Raw genomic sequence first — 10,244 nt, 5'->3', positions numbered from 1 at the left:
TTGGTGAAAAACTATGCAATGTTTAGAGCACATTCTTTCCAGTTATCTGATTTTGATTCTATGGGGGCTCTGTGGTTTTCATTGCCTTTCAGCTATTATATTTTACAACTCTGTAAATTGTAGATAATTTTGCAATGCAAAATAATTATCTATTGATATGCAAATAATAATCCATGTTCCTCTCCCCACCCCATACAAAAAGATAGTTTCATGTCTATAAATTCATTTCAAAATTCCTTTATTCCATAAAAATGTGTGCTTCTTTGACTTCTTTTGTAATATTTTACTGGTTCCCTCATTCACGAGTTAAGAAAGATATTTAATACATGTTCATTTTACATCTGTTTGAGTCATGATTTTACCTTTAAAAAAATTATGCCTTAAAGCATAATTCTGTTAAAAGAAGTATATTTTTCAAATCACAAAGTCTGAAAACACCTTTGTTCTACCGTCACACTTGATAGATAGACTGGCTGGGTATAAAATTATAGGTTAAAAATCCAATGCTGGTCTGGCCCGGTGGCTCAGGCGGTTAGAGCTCCATGCTCCTAACTCCAAAGGCTGCTGGTTCGATTGCCACATGGGCCAGTGGGCTCTCAACCACAAGGTTGCCAGTTTGATTCCTCGAGTCCCGCAAGGGATGGTGGGCAGCGCCCCGTACAACTAAGATTGAACATGGCACCTTGAGCTGAGCTGCCGCTGAGCTCCCGGATGGCTCAGTTGGTTGGAGCGCGTCCTCTCAACCACAAGGTTGCAGGTTCGACTCCTGTAAGGGATGGTGGGCTGTGCCCCCTGCAACTAGCAATGGCAACTGGACCTGGAGCTGAACTGTGCCCTCCACAACTAAGATTGAAAGGACAACAACTTGAAGCTGAACGGCACCCCCTACAACTATGATTGAAAGGACAACTTGACTTGGAAAAAAAAGTCCTGGAAGTACACACTGTTCCCCAATAAAGTCCTGTTCCCCTTCCCCAATAAAAAAAAAAATCTTTAAAAAAAAAATCCAATGCCATTTTGACTCTTGTTTCTTTACATATGACTAGTTTCCAACACTCCCCTACCCTTTCTGGTTTTTTTTGTTCTTTGGGTTTTTTAGTTTGTTTGTTTGTTTGTTTTTATCCATGGGATTCAGAAATGTCATGATAATATGTCTTGATAAGTGTCTTTTGCATTCATCTGTCATGCACTTCAGTGGACTTTCACATCTAGAGACATCTACCCTTCAGGTTTTGAAATATTTTTATATTATTTCTTTGGTGATTTTCTCCTCTTACTTGCCTCTTCTTTCTTCCTGGAATTTTTATATTTGGATATGAACTGCCTAGATTGATCTTCTTTTTATTTCTTTTGACCCACCCCCATTCTTATCACTGTATTAATTTGTTTCCCTGTTGAGGAGTTTTCCATATTTAATTGACCATTTATCTTCTCAATTATTATTAGTTTACTAAATAGAATTTTGATGTAAAACAACTGAATATAAAACAATAATTTGTTAGCATATTGTTTCATTTCAAAGGATTCCAACTTTAAACAAGATTTATATATATACATCACCTAGATAAAACTGGTGCCTTGTTTTACTAGCCCCCTACTTCCTGACATTTTATACATAGTCTGGCACCTCTAGTTGCCAAATATATCTTTGTTGAATAAATCTTCAATTTATAGATTACTAAGAAATCTTAATCTAGTTCTTCCTCCAGGGTTAAATAGTAAATGATCCTCTTTAACTCTTTATTCTGGAAAAATAAAAAATATTTATTGAGTATTTACTATTTGTCCTGTTCAAAGCTCTTTAGGTGTGGTAATTAATTTAATCCTTACAAAAATCCAGTGAGATAGGTACTATTATTATCTGCATTTTGAAGGTACAGAAACTTATCTGAAAGCTTAAGTGGCTGAGCTGAGATTTAGCTCCAAAGACTACACTTTTAACTGCCAGACTAGGTGCCTTTTCAGTTGGCTCAGTTCACATACCAATTCGGATCTATTTCTAGTAGCTGTCAGGCATGTAATATTGAGAAGAATTCTGGGGCAGCATTTAGGTTCCACGGAACCTAGGTTCCATGGGGAAAAAAATCTGCCTTGATTGATTAATGATGTCTGCCACAGGTTCAGAAATGGGGAATGGGGTGACTTTTTTTTTCTTTTTTCTTTTTTTTTACTCTGTTTAATCATTCCTTGGAGAAAAAGATTATCTTTGGGGTTATATATAGCTCTAGTGGTTTTGAAATTAGGGCATGTTGACATCCAAAGTGTTTAAAGGCTGCTTTGTTTCTTTGCTGTAGCAAGAGAATTCTTTAACTGCCCACTCATAATTTATCTGAGAGCAGCACTGGTAATTAGGCATCTGAGTACTCCTCTGATTCCCTCACTTCTTCCTTTTCCTGTGGCAGAAATGGAAAGCCAGAAAAATAATCACATTGCATCATGATACCAGTGGGCCATATAAAAAGCCCCGTGATGTTATTTTTCCCATCATTGGTTTCCTCGGCAGCCAGCATGTCAACCATTCCAAATACCCCTCCCATTAGATCGTTAGAAATGACCGTATGATTGGTCTCTTTACTGACCTTTCTACATCCCAAACAGCTTTACAACTTGGCTTCAGCTGCAAGGCAGCCCAACTTTTAAGGGAATTATATCCTTTCCCCAGAATATCTGTTAAACAGAACGTAACAATTTTAAGAGAGGCATAAAGTGATTTTCTCCCATCTTACTTTTCAGAGTGTACTTTTATTCTACATTCAACACCAGTGTCTAGTTGTTTAGGATAGTTCTATTGTATAATATTCACTGTCCCATCCTTTAAAAAAATTTTTTTCAGCTAAAATAATATACATTTATCGAGAATTCCTGGGATGGTTGTTATTTCCTCTAACTGAGAGGCAGGGAACCAAAGAGAAACAAAAAAATCACTGAGAAATCACAAGGTCCTGATCCCTCTGGCTGAGAAAAGGGAAGAGGGAAGTTGCTCTGCACATGGGTTTTTATGAAGCCAGCAGGGTTTTGAAGGAGGCCTGTCGAGAGGAAGTCCCATGACACGAGGGGTGGGTGGGGGCTCTTCCGTCCCACCGCTGGCTGCTCTGTCCACGTCAGTTTCTCGAGGGAGCTCCTTGGGGGCCCTTGGTGAGGCCTTGTTCCTGGGAGCTCCACAGGGTCATCAACAGAGAGCCAGGTGTGGCCCAGGGTAGGAATAAGCATCTTGGAGATGGTGGAGCTGCTCAGACCGTGTCCGTTTGAGGCAGCAGGGCTCTTGCTTAGCTCTTTCCAATACATCCCCCATCAGATAGAAAGAAGCCCCCTGGCTGTCTTGCGCACAGATGCTGCTGGTTAGCCACCCTCCACCCCAGAGCTTTCTGAGGGACACCTGCACGCCCTGCCCCCACAGACAGCCTCTCCACTGAAGCTTCCCAGTGCAGGACCTTCCGTGAGGAGGCAGCGCCGGCTGCACCCAGGAAAGAGGGCCTCTCATCTTCTTGTTGACATTGCACCTGCTGGGATGGTGTCTGGTCCACCTGAAACGCTTGCTTGTATAGTAGCACAGGAAGCTTCCACAGTCCCTCTGATATGAGCTGTAGCCCAGTATCTAGGATGTTCAAGCTCAACTCCAGAGCGTCCCCTCTTGCAAATACCCCCGAGACCTGCTGCAATCTTGACACTCGTAGGAAACCCACAGCCCATGTGCCCCACCCAAATGCATGTTCAAAGCCCAGACACTCGCTAGATGTTCCTTTTTGGCCAATATGAGTATGGTTTAAAAACAATAATGAAGCTAAAGCCAGTGTACTCAGAACCCAGGCTAAGAAATGTAACGTTAGTAAAACTTTGGGGCTTGTATTAGTTTCCCGTGACCGCTGTAACAAATGATCACAAACTGGGTGGCTTAAAACAACAGGAATTCTCTCAATTCTGGGGCTAGAAGGTTTGTGTAGGCTCTTGAGGAAAGTCTGCCTCTTCTTAGCCTCTGGAGTATCCTTGGTGTTCCTGGCTGGCAGCTGTATCATTCCAGTCTTTGCCTCTATTGTCCCATGGTGTTCTCCCTCTGTGTCTGTATTCAAATCTCCTTCTTCTTTCTCTCAGAAGGACACCAATCATTGGATTTAGGGACCATCTTAATCCAGTTGGTATGACCCATCTTAACTTGATTACATCTGCAAAGACCCCCATTTCCAAGTAAAGTCACATTCATAGGTACTGCAGGTTAGGACTTGAACATACCTTTTTTTGGGGGGGGGAACACAATTCAATGCACTGTAGAGCCCAATGTGTGTCCCTTCTCCATCACATCCTCCTCTCCTCCTGAAAGAAGCAACAAGTTGGACGATTTTTGCATTAATTATATTCTTACTGTTAAAATAGTTTTACCACCTAAACATATATACCTAACCAAATTTTGTTGAGTTTTGAAAAGCTGGGTAGTAAGCACACACCTAGCTGAATAAGGGAAGGACAGTATTGTCACTTCGAAGTGAAGGCTCTCAGGATGAGCTATTCCAAAATAGGGTCTGGGTCGGATAGTGTTCAGATCCCCTCTGAGGAATGGTGGGTGCATCTTGGAAAACCCAGGGCTCACCAGGATTCGGGCAGCTGTGTGGACAAGACACTAGGCAGCCAGCAGGAAGCTGGTTGGCTCAGGGCTACATTTCGTGCTTGTGAGCTCACACAATATGACAGGGAGCCTCTAAGATGGCCCCTACGATCTCTCCCTTGTCTTCACCCCACTTCCAGAAGTCCCTCGTGCTGCCTGAGGATTCCACGGTTCTTGGCTTTTCCCACTGGCCACTTGTGACTCCGCCTCTCAGGTCTGCCGCGTCACCCTCCTCGCGGGTTTATACATTATCTTTGAAATCCCTTTCTTGTCGTCTTAGTAGGGTTTCCTTAGGGAAAAGATGCATGCATTTAATCCACCATCTTCACCAGGAACCTTTTCTCTGTCTTACTTTTCTACCGAGCTGTTTTCGGATTCCTTTATTCACTCACTCACCAAATATTCCCAGATCTCCCGAAGTCTGCAAGATGGAGCTGTTAGGAGGAACGAGCCAAACAGCCTTTACAGAGCTGACCATAGTGGAGGAGACCCACAAGGAAACAGGCCATTACAATGCAGCAGTGTTGCTTAAAAAGCTGGTTCCCAGACCACCTGTGCAAGAATCTCCCTGATGTTTGTCCAAAATGCTGATCCTTAAAGGTTGAGTAGGAGTAAGCCAGGGGAAGGGGTCAATGGGGCAGGGGCTTTGGGGGAGAGTCGCAGCGAGGATAAAGTCTTAAGGGGAGGTAGGACTCATGGCTGGGGGAGCCCGCCAGGAACAGTGTAAGCAGGGATTCACTGGCTAAGGACTGAGAGGGAAGATGGCAGCACCTGTGTGCTGAGCACAGGTAGGAGACCCCAAGGAGGTGACAGGTGACCCAGCCCCAGGAGCAGGAGGAGGACGGCCTATGCATTGGCGGCTATCATAAAGGTTTCCAAAACTCCAGGCTTTCAAAAGTAACGCAGAAACCAATCCTGTATAATTCTACTTCCATGAGGTATCTAGGATCGTCAAATTCACAGAAACAGAAACTAGAACGATGGTTGCCAGAGGCTGGGGGGAAGGGAAAAGCAGTTCTTTCACAGCTAGAGAGTTTCAGTTTTGCGAGATGCAAAAGTTCTAGAGTTTGGCTGGGCAACAATGTGAATGTACCTAACACTATGGAACACTTAGAAATGGTTAAGATGGCAAACTTTGTGATGATTTTTTTTTCTTTTTTAACACAGTAAAAATTAATTTTTAAAAAGTAACACGGAAACCAGAGACTGTTTCCAACCTTCAAATGTTCCTGATTCTTTACCGTCTTGTGCTCAGGTTGACTCACTAGACCAGCGCTCCCCAAAAGGGGAGAGAGCTACAATGTCTACTCATCAGCACTAAAGCACCCGAGACTTTGCCTCCCTCCACTGATCCAGAAGCACCCCTAATTACGGCATGCTGGCAGGCAGCACCGCAAGAAAATCTCAAGCCAGGCCTCTTAGCCTCCTCCAACCACACTGTCCCCTTCCCACCCAGTGCCTATTATAAAGAAATTCTGCCGCTCTCTAGCTAATGAACCAAAGCTCCTATTGTGTGCACACTCGGAAGCTCGCCAATTGCTAAGACTTTGTCTCCAAAGGTAGTGATGCTCATTTTGGGCCTAGTGGTCCAGCCCCTGGAAGTTCAAATGGACTCTTGCTACATTTTATCACCATGTGGACTTTACACATGGGCTCTCTGAGTAGGCCCAGGTCAGGGGCATGATGGGTTATCAGGATCGTGGGGCCAACCGGGAAGGGAAACTAACCTGAGAAGTCCAGTGAATGTGGGGCCTCAAGGTGGGGTCCAGCTGCCTGGCTTGTTTCTGGGGAGCCACACAAAAAGGCCTAGAGCTTGGTCCAAGGAGTCACAGACTCTCATACAGTAAAATAATTAGAGCCAACACTTGACTCCTTCCGTGTGTCAGGCTCCCTTCTAAGCCCTTTGTATGCACCAACTCGGTGGCCTCACAGGGCACCTGTGAGGTCAGTGTCTCCTGGCCTCCTCTACTGGGAGAATGAAGCCCATCTCAGCAACCAGGCTGCTGACATTCCAGAAAATGCAGACATCGCTCCGAAGAGATGTGCAGGTGTTGTGGGGGGGCCCAGAGGCACCCCGTGGAGGGACTTCAATCACATCCATGCAAAACTCAGTCTCCTTAAAGAGGCCGCAGGCTGACAAATGGCGTGGAAATAGGAAGGAACGGGCTACGGTTTGCACTATCTGTTGCTATGTTTAACACGATCGAGGGCGCCACCCTCGCTTCCATTAAAAGACGAGGTCTGTGTGCTCACTTCCCCATCACAGTTGTCGTTCAGGAAGATGGGCCTCTTGAAATTTCTTGGGCAAGAAATACATCATTAGTGTTTGAATGAGGCCAGCCATTGCTTGTTCCATATTTCAAGACCAGAAAAATGTGTTAATTCTTACAAGAAAAGGCATTGAACTTGTATCAAATTCAGGTGGCTACTTTGATCCCACAAGCGACCACAGTTAAAAATGAAGATACCAGAACATTTTGGGATGGGATCTAAGCCTCTGAAAAAGGAACAGGTCAGCAGGCTGATGAAGACCTAAGAGTTATCCAGCTACGGAAATAAGAAGATGATGGATCATTCTTAGGACCTACTTGTAATATTTCAAGGATGCAATAAAAGTTCTCATTGAAGAAAAAACAAGCACAGGAGGTTAAATTACTTGTCCAAGGGCACATCATGAGTGTGTGGCACAGCCAGATCTAAAGCCACACGAATGGGCTCCCAAATTGGCACCTTTCCCCACCAAGTATCCACTCTCCCAGCTCTCGGTCTTCAGGAGACATATCAGACAGATACGCCTGCCTGAAATATCAGGAGAGGAAACCAGAAGTCCAGAGCCTGGCTGAGGTCGGTCATGGTTTCAGATAATCCGAAGGCATGAAATAGGCCTCAGCTGGCCAGTGAGATGGGTCATGGACTGAGAATCCAGACCCATAGAAGGGGCCTAGCTGGAGCTGGGCAGGGGACAAGACAGGCTGCAGTGCCAGCACGGAGCCCCTGGGCCCTACTTCTGAGGTGGGCTGATCTGAGAAGTAGCACTGCTGTGACACGGGCACCTAGGGCTAACAAAGGGTGGGAAAATAGGAAGGCTATGACACGGTACCCAGGGTCTGCTCTGGGGCACAGGATGCAGAGTCCTGTGGCAGCAAACACAGCAACATGAGTGAGGTGCTTAGCACCAGGCTTCTGGATTGAGGAGGGTGACTTAATAACAAGTGGGTCTCATGGGTTGGTGGCGATCAAGGAGCAATGGGAAACCTGCAGATGACAGCACCTCAGGATGGGGAAGGAAAGTCAAGTACCACGGGGCAAGCGTGGGCAGCCGCCAACAAGGGCTGCTGCAAAGGCCCCCAGCCCATTACAAAGCTTTTGTGCATTGGTGAACCATTCGGTCCTCAGGGTGAGACACTGCTTGAGTCGTGTAAGGGCTGGTCCCTCCCAGCTCACCTCCTCTGCTCCGCACCATCCGCAGTGCTCCTGCCTCAAGGCCTTTGGACTTGCCACCCTTGGCCTAGAACACTCTTCCCCACATATCCCCATGGTCATTTCCTCACTCCCCGCAGGCCTGTGCTCTAAGGTCACGTTATCAGAAAGACCTTCCCTACAAAGAGCACTTTCTCTCCTGCTTGCCCACCACCCAATATCCCCATACAGTGTGGACTGTGTGTTTCCAAAGGTGCTGTAGCAATTCTCCCATCCCACGTGCTCCTTCTGCAGCCCCTAGACTCTGGGAGGCCCTGGGATGACTTTACCCAACAGGATGTGGTAGCAGTGACGCTGCTCCAGCCCCAGGCACAGCCGTTAACTGCCCTGGTAGCCTCTGCTTCCTGCTCCTTGGGACACTTGCTCTTGGAGAGCTCCTTCCACGCTGAGAAGCCCAGGCCATGGAAAGAGGCCACAAGTGGGTGAGATGACAGCCCACCTGAGCTCCCAGCTGGCAGCCAACATCAACGGCAGCCAAGTGAGTGAGCCACCCCAAATGTCCCACCCAGCCTATCCTTCAGGTGACACGAGGCCCGGCCAACACCTGATTGTACCACATGTGAGACCCATAGCAAGAAACACCTTGACGAGCCCAGTCCACCAAAGAACTAAGGGAGACAATATGGAACTGTTATTTCAGGCCACTAAGTCTCTGGTGGTTTGCTTCACAGCAATAGTTACCTGCAACATTACCCCACGTAATTAATTTTCACTGTCCCTCTCACCACCTGGCATTATATCTATCATAAGCTCTCTGTTCACTGTCTCTTTTTCTGTCTTGGTTTTGTTTACTGCTGTACTCTGACCACTGAGAGCAGTATCCGGCATGTAGTAGGCTCTCAGTTAATATTCTCTGAATGAATGAATGAATGAATGAATGAATCCAAAGACATTTTCCCAAAAAATCATAAAGGCAAAGTCAAGCTGATTTCATTATTTCTCCATAGGCCTAACACTGAGTCATTTCTAAGCATAGGCTAGGTGTCAGATTTGGTTGTTATCTGTTCAGTCAACAATTATCTGTTGAACTCCTATCATGTGCTAGGAACTACAGACAAATCAGTGAACAAAAGCTAAAATCCCTGCCTTCATTCTAGTGGGGGGAGATGGGTAATAAAGAAAATAAATAGGGAAATTACGTGATGTGTATATTAGAAGAGGATAAGTTGCCCAAAAGAACAATAAAGAAGAGGGAGAGAGTAAGGGGGCTGGTTGACATGTCACACAAGGTGGCCAGGGGTACCAGGTTGCTTGGGCTGCCATAAGAAAGTCCCACCAATGGAGCAGCTTCGACAACAGAAATGTACCATCTCAGAGTTCTGGAGGCTAGAACCCACGTAAGAGAGATTCTCTGCAAGTATTTTGCATTTTAGAAAATGTAATATGGATTTAATTTAACAAAATAAAAACACAAAATGAGATAAAGTAACAGAATGAGATGAAATGGGAGGTTGCAGAGCTAAGGAAATAAATTGAAAACCAAAATACTATGATATCAGCCCTAATAAATAGATTAGGAAAGAAACTAATAAAATAACCATGATTCACATCAAAGAGGAGAGACTTAAGACAATAGTGGCAGTAGAGGAAAACGACAAAGTGATGGAAGCATCTAGAAAGAAGGGGATAGTCAAAGATGTTCTACGAATTAAGGATAATTGATGTCCCTGGTACACAGATCTCAACAAAAGGAACTTAAAATTATTCAGAGATATAATATAAAAAGACTCCTCTGGCTTGAATGCAAAACTCAATCTGAAGGTTGAAAAGATAGGGCATATACCAGGAAAAGTTGTTTTAGCATAACCAACATTGACACATCCTGATCAAGATTCTGAGCTTCAAAGATTTTAAGGGGCGAAAATAGAATTATTCAGACACAATGGTAGACGGTAAAAATAAAAAATCACTTTTAAAGGAGGGGAAAAAATTAAGCTGGTCTCAGACTCCCCTTGTATGTCTGTAAGTCTGCTCTGTAAGTCAATAGATAGATGATAGATAGATAGATACATAGATGATAGATAGATAGATAGATAGATAGATAGATAGATAGATAGATAGATAGATAGACAGACAATAGATTTTTTTTGCAGACATTTGAGCTTAGCAATCATGGGAGCTGGTTAAGAAACTATGTGTGTACATTGTCTTCACATGATGAAGTCCA

The 10,244-nt window shown here is 44.7% G+C and overlaps 1 long non-coding RNA gene across 3 annotated transcripts in view; it reads right to left on the bottom strand.

The window, feature by feature from the left end:
• Nucleotides 1–997: 997 nt before the first annotated feature.
• LOC141567579 (uncharacterized) overlaps nt 998–10,244 on the bottom strand; it is a 36,008-nt gene continuing 26,761 nt past the window's right edge. For all 3 annotated transcript variants that reach the window (XR_016021910.1, XR_016021909.1, XR_016021911.1), the window contains one exon: nt 998–4,308. This is a non-coding gene — a long non-coding RNA (uncharacterized LOC141567579). The remainder of the gene's footprint in view (nt 4,309–10,244) is intronic.

Source organism: Rhinolophus sinicus, chromosome 8, assembly GCF_057876585.1.
Source record: "Rhinolophus sinicus isolate RSI-liver-muscle chromosome 8, RSI-T2T, whole genome shotgun sequence".
Taxonomy (NCBI): Eukaryota; Metazoa; Chordata; class Mammalia; order Chiroptera; family Rhinolophidae; genus Rhinolophus; species Rhinolophus sinicus.
Note: the sequence above shows the minus strand (reverse complement) of the source record. Positions and strands in the feature narration are given on the sequence as shown.